Source organism: Amia ocellicauda, chromosome 1, assembly GCF_036373705.1.
Source record: "Amia ocellicauda isolate fAmiCal2 chromosome 1, fAmiCal2.hap1, whole genome shotgun sequence".
NCBI lineage: Eukaryota > Metazoa > Chordata > Actinopteri > Amiiformes > Amiidae > Amia > Amia ocellicauda.
This window is the reverse complement of record NC_089850.1, coordinates 62293042-62305079: the sequence shown is the minus strand read 5'-3', so window position 1 is coordinate 62305079 and position 12038 is coordinate 62293042.

The following is a 12038-nucleotide window of genomic DNA, read 5'->3' as shown; positions in this document are numbered from 1 at the left end:
GGGGGCATCTTAGTAAGGCAAGCTTTTCGGCGAGAAACAATTCTTAGAGATTAAAGATCCTTTAAATCACACAGATGATTATTTATTTGAGCTTTCGGTCGGCAAGGGATGATTTATCTAGTTAATTTATAATTGATTTATCACTAATGCCACCCACCGCAGTCATGCATTGGCACAGAGCCACAGACCCTCTGTGTGGCTGCACGACTGAGCCAGTGGTTTCTCTACACTGTAGTGTGCAATGCTGTTTGGAAATTGTAATGCATTATTCTTTGTAAGTACTGTGTAGATAATACACTATTTTGGTTAATTGCAATTATATCATTTATTCAAAAAACAACAATAATGCAATGATAATAACATGATTAACAATACAACATAACACAAGGTAGAGTGTACAATGAATGCTCTTAGTACTACTTATGACACTGTATATATGTTTAAATACTGACACGTACATGTCTGTGTGTCTGTCAGTCTTCGTTGCAAATAGTCTTGTCAATCCCTTTCCCTGCCTGTCCTTCTCTGTCTGTCTGTCTGTCTCTCTGTTTAACATGTCAGCACTGCCACAAAGTGTAAAGTTTTCAATGACTAATTGGGACTCGGTAAAACCCGGAACAGTGGAAAGATTTCAAAGACGTCCAAAACAGAAAAATACTTATTCTGGGCTTTCAGATTTTTTGTATTGAAAATATTGTATTACATAGTGTAAATAATATTAATAATTAACTTTAATACTACTGCTAATAATAATAATGTATCCACATTTTCTACATTTTGTTAAACTGAACAGAATTTTTAAAAGTAATAGTGGCATTAAGGTACAATAGTGCTACAATAGTATCATGCTGGGGAACTATTTATGGAACTGGGAATAGACACCCAAACTGGTGTCCTTATTGTTTCCATTTGCTCTCATTTTGAGAGATATTAGCTATTCAAGGCTTGCTTGAAGATTTTTAAATGAACGTCCCCACATTTGTTTTAGGTCATTTTGATAGTAGAAAGAGTCCCCTTTACACCTACAGTAGTGATATTCTTGGGCAATTTTTGTGGAACTGGGACTAGACACTCAAACTGGTGACCCCCATGCCACAACGTCATATTTGTACATGCAATGTGAGCATTCCGAGGTTGGCTTTCTAATATTTAAAAGAATGGCACCAAAATAATTTTGTGAAATAGTGTTATCCTGCAGGACTATTTGTGGAACTGGGATTTCACATCAAAATTGTTGTCCCCTATGCCACAATTTTGTGTCTTAAATTGTATTGGGGGGTCCTCTGCCTCTACCTCTACAAGGTAGTTTCAAGTTACATACCCATTAAAGTATGCAGAAGACCCCCCTGACTACAAATTTGATGAGGAGAATGTTCTCGTGAAGCCGGAAAGACTGTGTAAATCTGTATTGAACTGAAATGTAGGTATAAAAGGGAATTATCTATTGGGTTGTGTTGTGAAAAATCAACTCCCCAAAATCAACATTGTCCTTTTTAAGGTACAGTGTTTTTTTGCTGGGGAGCTATTTCTGGAACTGAAAACATACCCAAAATAGGTTACACTATTTGTCCCTTTGGTTGATTTAATAAGGCTTATTAGCGTTCAGAGGCATACTTTTCAGTAACTTAGACATCAATATTTCCCTTTTATAGCAATTAAATACAGTTTTGTAAAGTGCAATTAAGGTTTCAAACTTTAGATTTGGTTTGGGGCCCATGGTGTCTAAAGGCGCAGGTAAATTAGTAACAATTAGGCAGTTATACCTGAAAAAATAAAACCTTGTACATGTAAACTTAAATGACAACAATCAGGTCTTTCATTAGTTTTTTTGTTGTTGTTGTTTTTAAAGACAACAATAAATCCTGAATCAACTAGCTAAGGTCTGTTTACCTATTTGAAAAGTGTGTGAGATCAAAGAGACTCTTATTTTGATATTCAATATTCAATTATATGATTTAGCATTAGCTTTGTAGTGCACAGATAGTTCTATTATATATACACCCATACACACATTGTTCCCCAGAGCTACCTTCCCTTGTGAAGTGCTTAAAGGCTGTACTATCCAGATTCGAGAAAAAGGCTGATTCACCCACAAACTCTTCTGGAACACCTTGATCCACACCATCAAATGACACAGTGCAACGGTGTTTACAAACCAGCAGGTAAAGTTTACACATGTTTAAAACTTCTTTATTAGACTTTCAGGCATGACTATTATGGTGTTACAAGATAATGACTACCCATTCCATGTTTAGAGTACATTTCTCTGTTTTAGGTGTGTAAATCACTTTTCTTAACAAAATATTTGTTTAAATGTGATATTGTGATATTTTAATTTTTTTTTAAGTTTAGGTAATGCTTCCTAATTCCACAATTACAGTCCCCAAGCACCGTTTAGAGAGATCTAGCAAAAGCAGTGTCTATTCACTCAAGAACTGGTAATGCTAATATTCGGAAAGGACACATTTAACAATAAGTGGAAAGCATTCACGTTCCCACAAAGACCTCCCTGCCAAGTCTCAACTGAACCCCTAGAAGGTCAATGCATTGATTGGTAAGTATTAAGTCTTTCTACATGGAGCTGTATTTTAGCACTTTTGTTATAAAATTAAATGTAAGTTGTAACATTGTGGAGTAATCTTGGTAACATCTTGCTTATTGTAATAGTGTTCCTCGGGGGTAAAAAGAAAAATCACCTGTGTTTCTTAGACCTTAACCAGTTGCTAATTGAAAGTTGTCTATAAAACATATGTGGTGGAAGAAAGATTTGGAGTCGGGAGTTCTAGTCAGAATTTATTACGTGCACGGGAGGAACAGCGCAACACAGAACAAAATGATTTTAGGCCAGCATGACACTGTTCCCCAAACGTTTTGAGACAGAACAAAGCTTTTATACCCCCTCTGGGACATACGCCCAAGGGGCCTTAACATTTTACAAACAGTGTCTGAATGGTCATTTCTAATAACTAGCAGTGATTCCATTGGCATTCTAAACTATGCCTTCCCATCTTATCAATGTTATGATTATTACTCATGAATAATAATCATTAACCTCTACATTGCCAGTTGCATTAGAAGGTACTTTGCAGTTAATCCGTTGCAAGAAAGGAATGTGAGCTGCTGATACCAGAAACTCGCTGCCACAGCTCAACCTGTAGCTCTGTTGCCAGAACCAGAACCAGAAACCAACTAAGTCTTTGCCGGCAACAGAAGAGTTAAACTGGGAGAAGGAGATTGAGCCGTACGAAGAATTCTTTTAAAGGACTTTATTAAATAAAGAACTTTACAGACTGCGCTGCCCGCCTGTGCCCACCTGATCAGTGGAGTTTTACAGCTGGACAATTGACTGAATCGACTGAATACCAAAGTGTCAGTCATTTAAATAGCTATTTGAGTCTTAAGAAACTTGACCCTTGGAACGAACAGGGCCCTGCTTTCCTCAAAGACTTTGTCTTCATGTAACTACGGTGGAACCCTGCTTACAAAGAAGATTTTGTGCACAACCTTGGAGCCTTCAAACCAGTGGAAAATCTGTTTGGAAAAGACTCTACATTCCCGAAACCCCAACTTCCAGGTGCATCGACTGAGTGGAAGTTCTTGGACAAAGCCGAACCGGACTGCCTTTGTTCCAAACCACACGGACCTCGTGCCGTGTGCTGTTATCTGAGCCCGAAGTTCACATAAGTTCACATAAGTTAACAGTTTGGAGTTCATGATTCATGACAACTCTAGAATGTGTAATATCATTTAGTTTTCTTAAATATAAATGTGTGTTGCATTAAACTCTTTTGTTGATAATTTTAGAAATAAAATCTGTCAACGCCGAGAAATATCTTCTCATTCCTGTTTAACTGTTTAGTCTGAAATTGACACAAGTTAATAGACGTTAGATTATTGGTGGCCTGCCTATCCTTAATCATTGAATAATAATCAGTTAAGGGAAACTGTGGTAACAAGTAATGATAGGATCTTTCTCGGCACCTAAACGTAAATGAGACTGATATATATATATAACGAGAAGTTACCTGACATAAATACTAACCTGCGTAGTTATTTAATGTCTGACTAACAATACTAATGAGAGACTCACCTTCGTCTTACTAACCGGTATTGTAGTCAATGTGTTTATAACCTTTTTTGTTTAACGATTTGTGTTATCATATGCGATCCCATGGTCTTTGATTTGGTCACGGAAGTGATTTGTCTTTGATTTGTTGATCTAGAGTTGAATTTTAATTAGTTTTTCCCTTTTGTATAATTAGTGTAGTGCTACATTTAGTCTTTGTTTTTGAATAAACTTGACAATTTATATCTTTGGAATTGGTGTCTGTGTCCAATTATTGCAGAAATTGAGTTCTACAAGATTCCAGGATTCGTGATAAGGTGATACTATAAATTCACTTCTTAAATTGAAATTTATAAGTGTACCTTACGCTACACAGCACACCAAGGACAAAGGCAGGATAGGATTTCACACATACAAGAATGGAAATGGAAATGCCCACCTCTGACTTATAACCTTGAACATGTTTAGTAAACCTAGAACAACAATGAGATTTGTTTGTCAATGCCTGTCCAATGTCAATGGACAAAAATAAAAATGTAATTTTGTGACCCATTTCTAATTTCAGCATTAAACACTGCATTTAGACCTTAGATGGAATGTAGATAGTAATGTAGATATAATGTACATACATTTTTCTTCTAGACTGCGTTATTTCAAAGTTTCCTGGAACAAACCCCCAGGATGTAAAAAAACATCTTGCGTAAAAAATGCAACAAAATGTATGTATGAATGTTTAAATGCTTTTTTAGTTCTTTGGCCACTGGTCCTCTGAATATTTTATTTTATGTTTATTTGAGACCATGCTGATTGTGATATTTTTTTGTATGTTTGAAATGTAAACACAGAAGTGTCAGTTATTGTTATTCCAATCACTCCATACAACGTTGAATAGCTATGTAGGGAATAAAACTGAAACTGGTTAAAATCCACCCTGGTATTATTCCACAGTTTGGGAATAATATGTCAGTTCTGCCTAAATGCTCTTGAGTGCTTTGCTGATTCAGAGAGTGGACACAGTTGGCTGATGGCAGGGAGTCTCTGGTATCAATATCATAACAAAAGCTACTGATATAGATGAGTAAGGAGACAGCTTATCTAGCACACTGTGGGGAGGTGTGAGAGAGAGGGACGGGTGAGAGGAACGAGTGAGCCGTTACCCTGGGATGTGGGACAGCGGAGTGAGACTCCATTGTCACATTGTATGCAAATAGGTAGCTGCCATTGGATACTCTAGCATGGGGTGGTCCGGGGGCAAGCCACCCCAAGAGATTTTGTTTTGTAGAACAGCTGTCAGAAGGTCACCGGTGGTGTATGTGTGCACATAGGGAAGTCAGTTTGGCTTTATTTTTTCTTTAGTGTGACAACAAATCAAGAGTAGACTGTTTAGGTTGTGTGCAATGATGAATTTGTATTCTGGCTTATCCACTTGGTATAAATGTTGATAGAAAGAGAAATCTAGGGAACAAGAAGGTAGTAAAACATGTTTATTATAATAAATGTGCTATAGATATGAATACAAAAACAATAATACCTAGAAAAATAACTCAATCCCACTATCCAAAGTAGGGATGAGACCGAATTGTCGAAAATTCCACTATCAACAAGTGAATCTAATATTCGATTATATATTGATTTTATTTTAAAGCCTGTACTGTTGATTGGCTCTCTGTGTAGCTGTAATGAATTTGTTATTTCTAGTTTGTGATTGGCTAACAATTCGTGTAGCATAGATTTCCGCAGATGTGCGCGGCTCCACCAATGGGACCGGGGCTGCATCCCAAATCGCACCCTGGCTCCTACACCCTTCGACAAGTGTACACTTCACATGACATGGTGCTGATGTCACAGAGTGCGCACTTGAGTGAGGAGGGTGGAGGTGAAGCTAAAAGCGCTCAGTGGGACTCACTTCAGCATCAGCATTCAGCACCTTTGCCTTTGACTGAAAAGTACCTACGCAGTCTTTTCAAGTCATCTGTCTCTGTATTTAATTAAACTATATAATAATAATAATAATAATAATAATAATAATAATAATAATAATAATAATAATAATAATAACATTGTTCGTTAATATCACCTCCTAGTTTTATAGGATACTACTTAAGTAATTAATTAATTGATAGGTGTGTGTTTTGGCTGAACTTTCTAATCATATATTTAAATCATGATTATATCATAATTTTATATTATCTATCTATGTATTAAAATTTCCTTGATACATATTTTAACAATTTCTACAACTGTCTAACTAGCATTATATTTATATACACCCGCCACTGCCATTTTTTCCCAACTGACTTGTCTCTGCCTTTACCGAAGTTCTGGGACTTCAGCGCTAAAACACTTTTTTTTAAAACACCATTTTTTGGTCATGTTCATCGCTCACGCAAAGCCACTATCCAAACAAACGCATCTGTAAAACAGTGAGAAACACGCGCTGGTACTTCGCACGTCACGTGGAAAAACAAACACTTCCCATAGGGTAACCTAGCAACCAAAATCATGCGAACTGCGAACGGCAGTGTCGCACTGCCATAACAGACGTCACAGACGCTGCAAGACCCACTGGCACACAGCATTGTAGTGATGTGGTTGTATTTGACTCGCGACGTCGGGCAACCAAAATATAACCAACGTCTTTTTGATGATGCCGAGGCGACGTCTGTTTTAGACATAATTTATAACCAATAACCAATTAAATAACCAATACACAGTCTTGGAGGTGTCTGTGTGTAGTTAGGACACCCCACGCATTACTGCCGGACAGCACAGCTGTAAGCCAGTTCAATCAGCCACAGTCTTGTGGGGAATAAAAACTATTCTGACTTATTATTTCACAGTTTTACACCCTAAGTGTTATAATTATTTACCAATTGCTAATACTTTAACCCGAAAAGGCTGACTTGTCATGTTTTGATTGGCTCAAACCTTCCCTTCCTTTCTAAGGTTCTAGAGAAAGTAGTTAATTATCTTTATGAAAAATTTAAATCAGGCTTCCATTCTGGCCCTAGTACAGAAACGACCACTAAAATTATTGAATGATGTGTTTCAGTCCTCCGACTTAGGGCAGTGTTATTATTTTATTATTATTATTTCTTGGCAGACGCCTTATCCAGGGCAACTTACAACATTATTAGACTTATTATTATTTTTGTCATTTAGCAGACGGTCTTATCCAGGCAACTTACATTTGTACCCATTTATACAGCTGGGCATTTTACTGGAGCAATCTAAGTGAAGTACCTTGCTCAAGGGTACAACATAACTACCCCACCAGTTATGAGTCCAGAGACCTAACCACTACTCCATAGTGCTGCCTTAAGTGCAGCTTTTGACACAATCGACCACAAAATCTTGATACACCGCTTAGAAAACCGTATTGGCCTGTCTCACAATGTGCTGTCATGGTTTAAATCATATCTGTCAAACAGACTCCAATACGTACAGATTTACGAGAACCACTCAAATTTAACTGAGGTTAAGTACGGAGTCCCACAGGGCTCAGTCCTCGGACCTATACTTTTTTCACTGTACATGCTCCCTTTAGTTGATATCATTCGACGACATAATATTAACTTTCACAGTTACGCAGACGACACACAATTATATCTGTCAGTAAATCCTAACAATACCATAGACAGAAACACTAATCTGCTGTCTGTCCAAGATTAAAACATGGATGACAAAAAAAAATCTTATGCTTAATTTTGACAAAACAGAAGTCCTCATTTTAGGAGACAAAAATCTAACTGTTCATCATGCACTGACAAAACTGAGTAATGATAACTTTAATTTTTCCCCTAAGGAGATGGCATGAAACCTGGGTGTCAACTGTGATCATAATCTATCCTTTGAATCACACATTCACATTCACAGTCGAGATCTTCCTTCCTTCAGCTTAGAAACATTGCTAGACTGAGACAATTCCTCTCGTTACACGACACTGAGAAATTGATACACCCATTTGTTACATCTAGATTGTATTACTGTAATGCCATTCTGTCAGGCAGCACAAACAGAGCTATTTATGAACTTCAGTCCAAAATGCTGCTGCATGAATCCTAATTGAAACAGAAACACATGAACACATCACTTCAGTATTGGCTTCTCTTCACTGGCTGTCCATGCGCTACAGGATAGATTTTAAAGTTCTCTTACTAAAATTTAAAGCACTAAAGGGACTGGCACCTCCCTACCTAAAAGATCTCCTTATCGAATACACTCCAGGTCGACCATTGAGATCCCAGGAAGCCGGTGCTTAATGGTCCCTAAAATACACAAGAAAACCGCAGGTGGTCGAGCATTCAGTTATAGGGCCCTGAAACTGTGGAACGATCTTCCAGCCTTTGTAAGAGATGCCCCCTCTGTCTTAGCCTTTAAATCATGGCTGAAGACTCATCTGTTCAGTCTCTGTTTTCCGAGCCCATAGTGCCGCCAGTTTGCCATGGACATGCAGTGCACAACTGTCTTTGGAAATGTCCTGCATTGCATGACCAGAATCTGAGCACAACTGTCTTCTTGTCTTCCTGGAACAGCCCCTTCTGGGGGTCCGATGAGGCACCTCGTCCCCCCACCATGAAAATCTAACGTGGCACAACCCCCCACGGGGGGTACCAACGGGGCATCCACACCCAAGGTCTGATGAGCCATCACCACCCAAAGGCTGTTGATGGTCCAACCCCCCCACCCCCCATGGCCAGCGAGAGGCCTCCTCCAGAGGGAAGAGCACAGCCAGCAGCACCGATCAAGAGCGCTCTGATCTCCTTGCTGCTGTAATAACTATACTGCCTGGAGGGGAGGAAACCATTAGGCCTAAACCCTAAGCCGTGGACCCCCAGAAATTCATTTTCTCCTACATGCCATCCATAGGACTTTTTCTGTTTTTCTCTCCTCCGTGCCTAAATGGCTTAGTTATTTAAATGTTCACTTACTTTATTCTACATCATGTAAACTGTTTACAGGTCTATATTTATTTTACTTTATTGTATTTATGTATTATTTTATTTTACTGTACGTTTGTTGTATGTTTTCCAGTCTGTAAACCGCTCTGCGGCTACCCTGCTGTAACGTAAGGTACACTTATAAATTTCAATTTAAGAAGTGAATTTATAGTATCACCTTATCACGAATCCTGGAATCTTGTAGAACTCAATTTCTGTAATAATTGGACGCAGACACCAATTCCAAAGATATAAATTGTCAAATTTATTCAAAAACAAAGACTAAATGTAGCACTACACTAATCATACAAAAGGGAAAAACTAATTAAAATTCAACTCTAGATCAACAAATCAAAGACAAATCACTTCCGTGACCAAATCAAAGACCATGGGATCGCATATGATAACACAAATCGTTAAACAAAAAAGGTTATAAACACATTGACTACAATACCGGTTAGTAAGACGAAGGTGAGTCTCTCATTAGTATTGTTAGTCAGACATTAAATAACTACGCAGGTTAGTATTTATGTCAGGTAACTTCTCGTTATATATATATATCAGTCTCATTTACGTTTAGGTGCCGAGAAAGATCCTATCATTACTTGTTACCACAATTTCCGTTAACTGATTATTATTCAATGATTAAGGATAGGCAGGGCCACCAATAATCTAATGTCTGTTAACTTGTGTCAATTTCAGACTAAACAGTTAAACAGGAATGAGAAGATATTTCTCGGCGTTGACAGATTTTATTTCTAAAATTATCAACAAAAGAGTTTAATGCAACACACATTTATATTTAAGAAAACTAAATGATATTACACATTCTAGAGTTGTCATGAATCATGAACTCCAAACTGTTAACTTATGTGAACTTCGTCACAGAGAGGCCTCTCCGTCTTCGGGCTCAGATAACGGCACACGGCACGAGGTCCGTGTGGTTTGGAACAAAGGCAGTCCGGTTCGGCTTTGTCCAAGAACTTCCACTCAGTCGATGCACCTGGAAGTTGGGGTTTCGCGAATGTAGAGTCTTTTCCAAACAGATTTTCCACTGGTTTGAAGGCTCCAAGGTTGTGCACAAAATCTTCTTTGTAAGCAGGGTTCCACCGTAGTTACTTGAAGACAAAGTCTTTGAGGAAAGCAGGGCCCTGTTCGTTCCAAGGGTCAAGTTTCTTAAGACTCAAATAGCTATTTAAATGACTGACACTTTGGTATTCAGTCGATTCAGTCAATTGTCCAGCTGTAAAACTCCACTGATCAGGTGGGCACAGGCGGGCAGCGCAGTCTGTAAAGTTCTTTATTTAATAAAGTCCTTTAAAAGAATTCTTCGTACGGCTCAATCTCCTTTTCCCAGTTTAACTCTTCTGTTGCCGGCAAAGACTTGGTTGGTTTCTGGTTCCGGTTCTGGCAACAGAGCTACAGGTTGAGCTGTGGCAGCGAGTTACTGGTTCAGGTGAGAGAGAGAGAGAAAGATAGACTGTCCGCTGTTCCTTATAGTCTGTCAGATCAATAGGTGATTGGTTCTTGAGTTCTTGAGATTGGATTTTGGTTTCAGCCCCCAGTGTCCTATTGGAGGGGGGCTTGATTTATGACTGATGTCAATCCATGCCATCTTTTGGAAATGCTGGTTGGCCCTGGTTCGTAGCTCTATGTCGGGATTTCGGCTCTCGTCCACTTCAAAGAGTTTTTATCACCTACAGGCCCCTTTCTCCAGACATTTCACAGCAGGACTCCAAACCATTCGGCCCATTCTCGGTGCCATCCTCCCCAAAACTGTCACTCTGATGCAAACCAGTTCCAAGCTGATGAGCTAAGGAAATCTGATAACTTTGGGGGGGAGAGGTCTTCTTTAGATCAGTGCTTCAGCTCAGAGCCCAAATGCTCTTATCCAAATACACCCAACATAACGCTACACTGCAAAGGGTGCTATACAAATAAAAATTTATTGAATTGATTGAATTGTCCAATAATAAAATGCCAATTTATCCAATCAGAGCTCGGCGGTTTCAGGTGACTTAAAGGCTAATGTCTTGTGCCAGATACCACAGCACACCTTCAGAGGTCTAGTGGAGTCCATGCCTAAATGGGTCAGGGCTGTTTTGGTGGAAAAAGGGGGACCTACACAATATTAGGCAGGTTATGGCTGTTTGGTGTATATTTTGAAACCATATTAATATGTAATTCACTTAAATCAGCTAATCAGTTTATCCAAATGCATTTTTTATTTTAGTACCTTTTGTCTTGTAGACCCCAGGCTAGCCTAAAGGCAGACTAGTGCCGCAACTACAACACGTTTGTTTACATAACCTCATTTTGAAACCCAAAATGGTGCTACCCATACGGACAAAAAGTGAGCTGAAACACGTACAACTTTGGTTCAGACACCTAGTAGTAGTGCTGTAGTGTCCAGTCAGTGTTAATGTGCTGTAGTGTCCAGTCAGTCAGTCAGTGTTAAAGTGCTGTAGTGTCCAGTCAGTCAGTGTTAATGTGCTGTAGTGTCCAGTCAGTCAATCAGTCAGCGTTAATGTGCTGTAGTGTCCAGTCAGTCAGTGTTAATGTGCTGTAGTGTCCAGTCAGTCAGTCAATGTTAATGTGCTGTAGTGTCCAGTCAGTCAGTGTTAATGTACTGTAGTGTCCAGTCAGTCAGTGTTAATGGACTGTAGTGTCCAGTCAGTCAGTGTTAATGTGCTGTAGTGTCCAGTCAGTCAGTCAGTGTTAATGTACTGTAGTGTCCAGTCAGTCAGTCAGTGTTAATGTACTGTAGTGTCCAGTCAGTCAGTGTTAATGTACTGTAGTGTCCAGTCAGTCAGTGTTAATCTGCTGTAGTGTCCAGTCAGTCAGTCAGTGTTAATGTACTGTAGTGTCCAGTCAGTCAGTCAGTGTTAATGTGCTGTAGTGTCCAGTCAGTCAATCAGTCAGCGTTAATGTGCTGTAGTGCCCAGTCAGTCAATCAGTGTTAATGTGCTGTAGTGTCCAGTCAGTCAGTCAGTGTTAATGTGCTGTAGTGTCCAGTCAGTCAGTGTTAATGT